This window comes from Porites lutea, chromosome 2, assembly GCF_958299795.1.
Source record: "Porites lutea chromosome 2, jaPorLute2.1, whole genome shotgun sequence".
Lineage (NCBI taxonomy): Eukaryota > Metazoa > Cnidaria > Anthozoa > Scleractinia > Poritidae > Porites > Porites lutea.
The window spans coordinates 20,356,642-20,369,274 of NC_133202.1; the positions used below are offsets into that span (position 1 = coordinate 20,356,642).

At 37.1% G+C, this 12,633-nt stretch overlaps 1 long non-coding RNA gene across 3 annotated transcripts in view; it reads left to right on the plus strand.

Annotated features, from left to right (window-relative positions):
* Nucleotides 1-4,567, plus strand: part of LOC140927994 (uncharacterized) — a 21,072-nt gene extending 16,505 nt beyond the window's left edge. The window contains exons 2-4 of one of the 3 annotated variants that reach the window (XR_012164599.1): nt 2,174-2,259; nt 2,545-2,652; nt 3,212-4,567. This is a non-coding gene — a long non-coding RNA (uncharacterized lncRNA). Of the gene's footprint in view, nt 1-2,173; nt 2,260-2,544; nt 2,731-3,211 lie in introns of those variants that run through there. The other 2 variants (XR_012164600.1, XR_012164598.1) reach the window with 2 other exon arrangements.
* The last annotated feature ends 8,066 nt before the right edge of the window (nt 4,568-12,633 follow it).

The following is a 12,633-nucleotide window of genomic DNA, read 5'->3' on the forward strand; positions in this document are numbered from 1 at the left end:
TCTAAGAACACACCTGGACAACATTGTGGTTCACTAAAAACAAATTGCATCTATGCGTGAGCATGTACAGCTGTAATTAGTCAAGCTTGCTTTAGCAGAGCGAGACTCTAAAAATGCAGGCGTTTCATTTTTTTCTTTGTGTATGGGCACCAAATGGTAGGCCATGGTCCCAAGCATTCCTAGCATAGACTGTGGAAACTGGGATTAGAATGGTGATGACTTTTATTGTATGCAAATGAGTATGCATGATGAGCATGCAGTTTATTTTTGGGGATGACTGAAATGACACATTAGGTTGATCATGTTTGGCAATGATGTAATTTTCCCAGATTCGTGGATCACTTCAGTGATTTTGGCAAGGTCTTTCAATGACCTTGACAAGATCTTTCAGAGATCTTGACAAGGTCTTATTAATCTTGATAACAGATGATGGTAGTTCTTAGTTCACTATGTTGCAACATCTGCTGAAAAAATACTTGCAAGTTCTTGGGTAATCTTACAAGTTATATATATGGTCAAATTAAGATCTGGAGGTGAGAGACAATTACATTGTATGTAAGATCTAATCAAGATGTATGATGATGTACAACCACTTCCATTATGCGAATAAGGATATAAAATTAAAAAAAAACAAGATTCTGAATGATATTGCTGTGACTACGTAGGGAGCATCTCCAAATTAATATTGGAAATTTGGTTTCCGATTGCCATATCGGCTTTTTCCGATTCCGACAGCTTTTAGTGTATTTCAAGAAATTCCGATGAAATCGTAGCTCAATCAGATTAATCTCTCTCTATCCTGTCGGAAATCAACGTTCCAATTGCTTAAACATCATATCGGTATCTGCACACGATGTTAAACAGTGAGTTCTTTCTCCTAAACGTGCAGTATTCCTGAGCAAATTGCGTGTAAATGAAGACCAGTAACACAGTCTGTCCACATCAACATTTAAACAAAATTGAAGCTTTCAAGTGTTAACGAATCTGCTTTCTCGCTGTTTTTATCCTAAAAAGTATTGAGTGACTAGAATACACGCAAGGCATAAATTAAAAAGTTGGCATGCATTTATTAGCCCTGCGTGCAGATCACTACAATGCTTGTTGTACAAAAACAAAAGCGTACTATGCTAAATCAAATAATTTGTATTTTTGTCCTTAATTGTCAGAATAACTTTGAATTTGTGTGCAGTGAAACCAACAGAAGGGCGAAATGTGAATTGTCTGTTAATCCCTTCCAATAATTGTGTAACATTTTATCAGTAAATGGCGATTACGATTACGATTTGGTTGCTTTGCGCGGGCTCTTCTCATTCCTTTCATTTCATTCACTCTTATGTCACTGGATTGCGTGTACTCGTTTCGTTCAAGGGAACCATGACCCTGACGAGAAATTGTTGAAGATGTTGAAGGTGCAGTTCAGCGTAGACAGAAGCAACAGTTGACAAATTAATCTGCTTTCTTGCCGTTTTTTGTTTCAAAAAGTGACAAGCGCCTAGAAATTTAATAATCACTAATTATGCAAGTAAACTAGAACCTTACGACCACCCTGTTTATACAACCAAACATAAGAATCACTGAGTCATTTTATTAGTTTAAAGACCCCATTAAAATGGCCCCCTCATTACTACAACCAACATTTTATGGCCCAACAGTGGTCACATTAACGTTGTTCCACTTACATCTAAATACCCTTATGATTGTTATCACCTTCAGCGCTTTATTCTGTTGTTGTTTCAATGCCTCAGCGTGCCTATCACCACAGCGCCTATTGTAGACACAGCACAAAAGAAAACCTACTATGCAAAAATAACTTAAGAGCTGCGACAAACACCCTTTTCAATATTTTGATGTCAAAAAGTTGCATTATACTCCTGTTGGAAGGTAAGAAATTGTATCAGTGTTTTAATGGTGTGTTCAATTGATTGTATTTCGGAACGAGAATACACAGACAAATCCCCTGTTTGCTCCTCTGCAATGATTTTTGGACCAGTGGAATCCTACAGGCAAAAACAAGTGATTTTTAGAGTTCATTGTGTTTTTTGTTAATTGTGAAAATACTGAGCAATCGAACGCACCCTGTTAATTTTTTTCTTCTTCAATTTTGTGGTTCACTTTTCTGTCGTACAGCGCATTCATTAAATTCATTAAATTCATTTAATGCTATTTTATATAGGGTTTGTACAATATACATGGATTGCTCTCTAGCAGACAAGTATAATGATACTTGGATGTTTTCGGACGAGGAGGGAGATGAGCAAGGTAGGACAGAAACATTTCATTACTAAGACTGTAAATGGAAATTAATGCTCCATTCACATCAAGTAAACATGTGTAACTACGACGAAAACCCAAGGCAAAACCCTACCTTGCTTTTGCAGTGAAATCCATAGGCCTTCATGTGGTTTTTTTTAGGGTATGGAAATAAATGCATGTTAAAATGCAAGCACTTTACTCTGCTTAACAGAAGACACCCCTGATGATATTTAGTGTATACCACATACTGCCATTAACTTGACAATTTAAGGCTTTCTTTCATTTCTGCAGAAGATGATGCTTGGATATTTTTTTTCTGAGGAGGACTGCTCAGAATCAGGAGATCTGACCATTGGTAAGAGTAATTGAAGATCACTAAATCCAAGCAATTCAGGAAAAGTAAGCACATTGACTGTTCTTTACTTCGTAGTGAAGATCACCATGAATAACTCAGACATTCATGCCCTTTAAACCCTAATATCAGAATATTGTTCTTAGTTCTTCCTCCTTTACATTTCATAACCTATAAAAGTGATAGGCACGAAACTAAAAACTTAGCCAATTCAGGGAGAATGTGTCAGTAAATTCATCTCTTGTGACTACAGCTTTATAACCTTAATTCTCATGACCAATCTGTTTTCAAAGCATAAAATGCTACAAGGAAAATTTTAATGTTGATCACTCTCAGAGCTAAAAGGGTTAAAGGGAAATGAAAAAACCCTCGGGCTAGCGAAATTTACTATTATCTCCATGACTAATTTTGATTTGTGACGAGTGATCCAGAATAACACAATCAAAAGTTCAGTGTTTGATCGCATTACAGGAATTGCTACTCAGATCGTTCATGTGTTTAACACAGTTACAGTAGCAAAAGTGAATGTAAATGGAACGATATTTTGGTAACATGCTCTTTGATTTATTAAGATTCTCGCTGAAATGTCTTTAACACTATCGCCAGGTACCAAGAGGAAGGTGGGAAGACCATCAGTTATTAAAGCTCATCCTCATCCTGAGGTCGTGGAAATAAAAAAGCAGTCAAGGAAAGGCAAAAAGCAGTCACTAGCATATGTGATGGAGTGCCAGACTGGACACCAAAGTCTACACCCAATCTGATCTACTTTGGAAGGTCCCGGCGAGACTTAAACCTTGACATCTTCATTCTGACATCTTGTGCCCAGGGACACACTTGACACAATCCCATAGAATGCAGTTGGGCCCCTCTTTCAAAATGGCTTACTGGTGTTACTCACCCGATAGCCTTGGAAGAGAAAACTTCTCCCTGGGTGGATTTTGTAGGGTTAAATGAAAATGAGACTTGTAACTGGAAAGCTGAGGTTGTACACGAAGCGTGCTGCAAGTGCAGATATTGGGATGGAAAGAAGATTGACTGTTCCGTTCGGGTCGCATGCTTTGCATCTCAATCTCAAGGGGAGCAAATCAGTGACAGGAACTTCTTAAAGCCTTAGCAAGTAGTAGTGAAAAAAAAAAAAAAAAAAGTAATCCTAACCTTGCAATCCTGGCAAATTGCCGCTCCAAGTATCGATTTCTCATGGACATCTGACAAGGAAAATGTATCAAATTGAATTTGTCAAGTGCATTAGTTCACAGTGTGATGACTGTTTAAGGACACCAATCTGAGCAGTAAATTTTTTTAACTTTATTAAGCAGCACGGTGGAATAGTTCCATTTCCCAAATCCAGCACAGTCTACAAGGGGCACTATTCCACTCTTTTGCAGCATTTAAAGATGCCCCTTGTTTATAATTTTGAGGAGTGTCTCCCAAGTTTGAATGGGGGGACCCAGCCTGCTTGTACAAAAGATAACTGCTGCTATGTTTTCAATTCTAAAGCTGACGAGAAATGTCCCAAAAAGCCTCTCAAATGTACCACAATGCCATGCAGATTTGATTTTTTTAACATCTTTGTGTTCAAAGCCTAAATTGTACTATTTTTTGAATTTCAATTATGCTACACTGTAAAGGAACCTGAGTTGTCAGCGGCATTATTTAATTAAGAATATTCATAAACAATTGTAAAAATTTACGTAGGTAATATATTTTATCATTTTTGCATACACTGGTCACATATTTTTTTAAGAGGCTAATTAAATGGTTGATAGAATACATGCATATTGCATATTTTGAGAAATGAGCTACTTAAACCTTAGCTACAGCTGGAAATAAATTACAATATAAATTACAATGTAAATTACTGATTTGTAAATGACCATTCTGCATCTTTCGCCTTGCTAGACGATTTTCAACACTTCATATGGTCTTGTGTATGCTTTTGGATGTTTTTGGGATGCAGATTTCAAAATTTTCATTCTGCCCAGAGAGAGACCACACACGTCTTTCAGACAGGCTTTGTTTTCTGTTCACTCTTTTTGTTCTTCTGCTGTCAGCGGTGCCTTTTCCAGTTCCTTTTTTTTTGGTTGGAATTCCCCTGAGACTTTTCAGAAATGTGTTGTTTTATAGGGAAATCAACTGGAACGGGAGAAGGGCTTTTGACCAGCTTACTTTCCAAGCTGCCCCCACTTATTGATTCCTGACCGTGTAAATACTCATCATGCATAACAGAATCTACAAAAGTACACACATCAACTGAATTTGTCAAGGCTGTACTGTTCAGTATTGGGACAGGGCATTCAATTATCTTTATGGATTTAGACAGATTAGTGCCGCTGCTGGGCTCCTGAACCTGTAATATTCCTTGTTTTTCACCTTTTTTGAAAAATCAGATGATCACCCCTCCAAAATTTGGAGATGCCCCCTTATCCAATGTAGTCTTGACAAATAGATCCTGGATATCTCATGTGCAGAAGGTGGAAGATTTCAGTGGCAAAATAAGCTAAACCATGCTCACCCAGATTGTTCGGATCTTAACTATTTGCATGAACAGTGATGCCTGCATATATGACAAGATAATGAAAGTTATAAAAATTGTTGCTTAACTATTATGAGATGTATAAAGTTTTTAAACACAAATCATGCCATACACAAGTTTACTCGTTTTCCGCCATTACATATGTATCTTTATTAAATCAAACACTGAGCTGAACACTGAACGTGTTGATTAAAGGTCTTTTCATACAGTCTGGTATTTCTTTAAAGCAATGGTCAAAACTTACAAAAATGTTTCCACTTTGATCAACACAAATATATCAACTTAACCTTAGAATTCTAAGTTTAAATTCCAGTGGTAGTAAAATACTTCGGCAAGCAACTAAGGAACTCTGAGAATTATCATTATTTTGTATTAAAGTTGACAGGAAACTTAAAAATGCCTTATAACCAGCAGCTGCATTCATGCAATGGATATTTTAAATGGTGAAGTGCACTTTTGTTTTAAATTCCACAATTAGTTATTACCTTTTGTAAAAAAATTAAGATAGGACACGTGCTCTGATTGGTCTAGAGAGAAAACAGCCGTTTCTTCTCGCTCTTTGCTGCTGGGGACGTTTAGTGCAGAGGAACGTCTGTGACTCAGTGACAAAAATTCTATACTGATGACGTGAATCAATGTTTACTTAATATATCCGGTAGTCATGGACTGAGAACTATAAGAGTCAGAAACAATATTTCAATTTGTTTTTCCTTCTGCAGGAAAAGCTTTCAACTTCCACATTTATCACTCACACCAGAAATTCCTTGACAAATTCACTTAAGGAAGAATTCCTGAATGGAGGTGTGAACAACTGTTTTTCAATATAACAGATGAATATGTTTTAATGACCTTTTATTGCTTACTATTGTCAGAGTTACTGATGTTTTTGGAGGCTCCAGCCTCCTTCCTTCCCACCTCCCTACTTTTCTGGTTGCAGGCATCTATGATAACTTGCCTGTACTTTATCTATATTTACTTTATTTATTGGTCAATATTTGTGTGTATGTTGGTGATATATTTAAAATAAAAATATTGTTCAAATGAAACTGCTGTTAAAAAATGAAATTGTAATCCAGCTTTCACCTCATTGATCGGCAAAAGCTTGGATTTCAAGGACAACATGAACAGATTAGTTATTTAATATTATAGATTTGACTGCTTGTAGGCCATGGGCGAGGGTAAGGCATGGTTTACCCCTCAGTGGTCTACACTACTACACCAGCAATAATTTTATATGGATCAACATCTCAGTAATAATACTATTTTGTCCACACAACCACCAGCCATGAATAGAAGGTCAAACATTATGGAAATTCTGAGGGGGCAGGGTCTCAAAATTTAAACAAAAATGTTCCAGGAAAGTATGAATTTTTAAGAAACAAAGCAATAAAACAATTGACTCTTTCCATTTGTCCTAATATGTTTTGATAAGTTGATTAACATTTTACTAGTAGTAAACTCGAATTTCCAACTTACTTGCTAGGTGGGTATGGATATTTGGGGTAAAACAAAATAATTAAACTCTTCTTACAATATCTGGTTTACTGACAGCTGTATTTAGAACCTTATTGCCGTTAGTTTCGAACGAGATGGAGACTAAAATAGAAGTGAACAAACATAGCTAGCTGTGATTAAAATAATAACATTACTGTCGCCCATCAAAGGGACTTCGTTTTCTCCTTGGCGACTAAAAATTCTGATTTAGTCTTGGATGCCACTTTGGTGATCAGATTTCTCTATGATTTAGATTTAAATTAAAAGAGTAAAGTTGAAACAAACATTTCATTTTTATCTTACTTTGCTTTTGTCTCAAAAATGTGCCAAATTGCACAAAAAAATCTGGTTTAACCCCCAAATTTATAATAATGACTTGGAGGTCTTTATATTTACACCGACTTTTGTCTGCGATGTTTTAAAACAATCAAGTCTGATCCATTGCGCCATACTATGAATTGTGTCATTTACATTATACCAACTGGTGACTAAAAATCAGCAAATGGCAACTATATTTCTCCAAGGATTTTTTTAATTTTGAGCCCTGTAGGACAGTATTGGACAGTTTCTGTTTGACATTCTCTAATGATGTTTTAATTTCTTAGAAAAATCAATATTTTCTTGTAACTTATTCACTGCATCTTTTAACTTGTGGGAAAATTCCATCGCTCATCAGAGGCATGCTCATCACAGGATAGTTCTTCTGTCCCTATGAATTCTTGTTCTCCATCACTTTCTAGCTCTCCAACAGGGTCAACCCAAAAGTTAACAAAGAGGTATGCATGTGCTTCAATTTCTTCAAGCAAGTTGGATAAGTGCTGTTTCCTCTTGGGGGGTAGGAAGTCTTACTTACAGCTCTGTTAGTTGACGGACTTGTCTTAACTGGGCAGTTTGATGCTCTTAAGGAGCCATCTCTTTCCTTCACTTCCAAAGCAGTGGTGGCAGTATCTGAAATGTATGATGGCCCTAGCTCACTGCTTTGTTCAGACTCTTCTTCCAGGAAATCAATACAGCTTTGAACGTCTGAGGTACTACACAACCAAAAGTACAATTTGGAAAAAGGTTTTTCAAGTTCTTCTTTATATTTGTTAAGGGGGAAAAGAACAGAACTTCCAGGCAGGGTCTGGACAATAGTCTGGTCTGGATACAGAAGAACATAGTCCAGATGTTGATCAAACTGTTTGAAGTGCCTGGAATGTTTATCTTGAGCTGCTTTCAGGAGTGCTTCTGCGGAGACATTAGAGGGCACCCCCAGTGGAAGAATCCTGCCCTTAATTCTCTTCAAATGACCATCTAGCTACTCCATAACTCTGATTTGGATTTTTACATCTTCGATCGCTTTCACTTTTTTGTTTGCTTTGATCTTTTTAGTCCTCTGATCTTCTTTTAGCTTCTTGAACTCATGAAAAGACAACTTTGTAATTGTACTGGTAGTTTTTGCAGTTGAACCCTCCAGCAATGTCACTGGTCCTCCTATGTGAAGGGAAAATAAAGATGTTTTAAGTCAGATTCTAAGACAAAACCAAGGGTAAAGACCTTTCCTACATACAGCTACAGTAATAGCCCGCATATAAGAACCTGAATTTTTCTATTTAGCCTAAGTAGGTTCTTATATAAATGGTACTTAAAGCAAATCTAGGCTACCGAGATTCTTAAAATAGGTTCTTATATTCTCATATGAATTTCATCTGAATATACTATATATATTATAAATATCATCTCATAATACAGTATAAATCATTTATTTGTACCATAGAGCAATGCCTATAGGCAGTTCAGTGCAGGTACAGCATATGTCCTTAACAAAACATAACAAAGAAACTCATGTTGATACCAAATTCATAACAAGCTCAAGCAATGAGGAGAAATGAAAAACAAAAATAAATTAAAAACTGTATAGCTCTAGCCCCTGAGGTTTGATCATATCATCATTCGAGCCATCAGCTGTCATCAGGCAACCAGTCTTCATGAACAGTTTCTTAGCAAACATCTTGTCTGAGGAGAGCTTTCTCCATGCCTCCCCAGTCCATTGTGTCATTTTTGCCACAAGCAAAAACAAATATTGATATGCTGTATCTAAAGGATCTATCACTTGAAATGACCTCACATTGACTTGAGAAGCTGAGGCCTTGCCCATTGGGAGCTTTCGTTGTTTTGAAATTTTGCAATTATTTATTTCATTGGGATATATTTTGATATTTTACATTTAATATTTTGTGATTTTCACAGAGTTGGAGATGATCAGAAAGCTTTCTTTGATACTGTAGTAGAGTACACTACTTGCAAATACTTGGGGAATTATTTGAATGGCAAACACAATAGACATACAACATGGTACTTAAGCTTGAAAGAAAAAAAAATATGTCAAGTTACTATTAAATAGATGATGATCTTAATTCAGCAGTTTCTACCTATACACTTTTATAGCAGCCCCACTGATAAGAACCTAACTTAAAATTTTAGCCTAAATAGGTTCTTATGTGGAGGGAGCTTAAAATGAAAATTTTAGCCTAACAGGTTCTTAAAACCCAGGTTCTTATACGCGGGCTATTACTGTATTCCGAGAATTGTTTCATTTCCACAGAAAGAGTTTGTGTCTGTGCAAAAGGCTCATTTCTACGGAGGAGGCACATTTCCACGGCGGAGGCGTATTTCTATGGCGGGGGTGTATTTATACAGCAGAGGTTTATCTCTACGAAGAAAGTGTATTTTTATGAGAGAGGTCAATTTAAAAGCAATCGGCTTATCACTTGTATGGAAAAGAGGAACCAGTGCACGGCGCAGATGAGAGTTTATGTAGAAACTGCATTATTTTAAAATGTGAAGCAGTGGCACTAGTAGCCCGCCATAGCTTTAGCTCTCCTTTATGTGGTAGTAAAATTGAAATGATTTTTTTACTGAATTTTACAGGCATAGAAAGGAGAGCCACAAGCAAATATATGTTAACCATAACTTTAATGAGTATATAGTGATCCTATGAAGCCTATATATTCTAGCTACAACCAGTTGCAAAAGTACTTGAGACACTGTACCGTGTTTTGGCATAAATGGCCTGTCCATGATCTTGTGCTTGTGATCCCCCCTCCACCCCTTATCAAAGTTGCTAGCAATACAAGACCATACTCAAAACTTAGAGGAACAACTTTGAATGGGAGGGAGGAGGGAGGTCAGTATTATATTTTGCAGACCTGTGACCAGCAGCGATTTGAAGCAAGAAAGGTCGTTTTTCCGTGGGAGTGTCTCATCATTTTTGCAACTGGTTGTCTGAGTCCTTCATACCCCTATAGCCGTGGTGCACGATTATTAAACGGGGTAAAACGTGGTGCACTCTTAGCACCTAAGGAGGTGGTTATAAAAAACAGTATTTCATTTTTGTCAGTTTGCCTGTTTAAAAATGGCGAGACAAAAACGGCAGTTGTTGGCCCTTTTGTTTATGTGGTAATATGCAAGAACTTGGGCTTTTAAAGGAAGCACGTGGCAAAAGATGCCACACCATCTTAAGTAAGCTGCAACGAAAGGGGTTTTTGGTCCTAAAACGCTACAGAGATGCGAAAAATAATATATTTTCTTCGAACTCGGTTAAAAGATGTTTATTTATGGAAGAAAAGTGACGTAAGATGCCCCGCTAGATCAAGGAGATAGCTTTTTGTTGTTGTTTCCGATAAGTACGTGGACGTGGTTCCTCTTTTATCGCCTGCCATTTACAGGAAAGAAAAGTTACGCTAAAAAGCAGCTGTTGTCGACTTTACTTTACTTAACACAAGTTTGGATTTGTGTTTACTCTTTGGTCGTCTTACAACTTTCTTTCGATTTTGAAGCCCGAGTGTGGCTATAGGCATCAGATAATGAAAATTCACGTGCGTATTTCAGTAACATAGTCGCGAGAGCTCGCATATATCGTGGCTTTGTAGTTCTGTACTTGGTAAGGAAATTTATTTCTTTGCAAAAAGGAAGACACTATCCCCAAGAAAAGCAATTTCCAGCACAGCAATGTCAGGAATTTACGTGCTTCAACGGTCTACACGGTCTACACGGTCTACCATCATATGAGATAAATATAATAATATATTCTATTTCTTACTGTTGCAGAATGGTAGACCGTGATGATGGTAGACCGTCAGAAAATAGAAATTAACATAGCACACAACTTTTTCTGCTCTCTAGCTCTAACGGACTTTAATAACCATCTTATTTTCACCGTAGTTGATGAAAAAAACTGAACGGTTTTACTTTAACAGCGATGTCGAAAAATAAGTCACGCGGTATACCGATTACATAACGCCATTGCATATCAAAATGTCATTGCGTTACAGATACAGGGGTGAAAATGAAGGTTTGGCAGCTTTATTCGCAACTATAGTATCTCTAAATACCAAGAAAAGGACAATTATGCTGTTATTATGCATTCGCGCTTCTCAGAGTTTAATTACAACGCCGAAACTTTAAGCTATGTCACGGTAGAAAATGGCGCATGCGTTACAACAAAAGTGAGGCAAAATTTACAAGTCACTACATTCTTAAGCGCTTTTTTAGGCAGTTTGATATCAATGACAAGGGTGTATCGGCTGGGAAAAGCAACACAAAGTGTTATTCTATTTATTTATTTCGCTATAGTCTTCGTTTTGGGAATTTAAGACGTGGAAATCGCTTGTTGAAGTAAACCTTACATGAGACAACCAGTTGCAAAAGTACTTGAGACACTGTACCGTGTTTTGGCATAAATGGCCTGTCCATGATCTTGTGCTTGTGATCCCCCCTCCACCCCTTATCAAAGTTGCTAGCAATACAAGACCATACTCAAAACTTGGAGGAACAACTTTGAATGGGAGGGAGGAGGGAGGTCAGTATTATATTTTGCAGACCTGTGACCAGCAGCGATTTGAAGCAAGAAAGGTCGTTTTTCCGTGGGAGTGTCTCATTATTTTTGCAACTGGTTGTAGCTAGCATAACATACATGATAAACATTTCCTCCAACCAGTTTTTTGGGAACCCCTTGCTGTGAACAGTGCATATAACATGACTAAAATGCAAGCCAGCCCTACAGAAATGCATAAAATAATATTTCTTATACCCCGAGGATGTGATCATGTTCATAGGATTTTACCAAAGTTTTCCTTACATAAAACAATACATAAAGTAGAAGAACCTGATAGCAACCGAAAGATCATATGCTGTGAAGCGTACTTTTCTATATTGACCTGCTTGGTACTGAAATTCTACGACTTTTTCCATGTCTTCTTTGCACCCTTGTGTAGAACGTTACTGGAATTTGTCCATGAGAAAGCTCTACTTGCACCACCACAACAAAATGGACAGCCTGCTTGCTCAAAGAAATGACTTCAAAGTTGTTTTATTGTGCATCCCACCCTTAAAATATGGCTGTAGTGTAGTGTCATGAGATTCTGTGAGTGTTGTGATCCAATCCCTCACAACTGCCTGCAATTTATTTCCTTTCTGTTCTCAAGTATATATAACGGCTAGGAATCATTTTGTGACTGATGTTTTTTCTTCTCTTACTTGCTTGGCTTAGGTAGCCACTTAAAACCTTCTGGCGATAGGTTAGGCTCTCTAGATTTGAGGACGAGATGTTTGTATTCTCAAAAAGCAAACACCCTGGAAAGCTTCAATTTATTCTACTTTTTCACCGTAAGAGTTAGCACTGTTATTTTTATTGAAAGAGCTACCACAGCATAGTAGAAAGACAACGGCTCTCCAGTTTACCCCCAAAATGATGCTGGTTCATGTGTGCACTGCTTAGTTGTGAGAAAATCTTGTTCTCAAAGTCGTTCTTGTCTTAGAAGCTAAAGGACTCTGTCTAGTTATTCATATCACAAACAATAAAGACAAAAGTTAGATATTGTTTATTTGCTGAAGTTACTAAGCATGAAGCATGAACGTACTAAGACAGACCAGGGACTTCTCTTAATAGACCATGGATGAATGATGTCAATTTGTATTTCTACAAGCTTGTCTTTTATTTCGAAGAGATTAGGCTCATTTT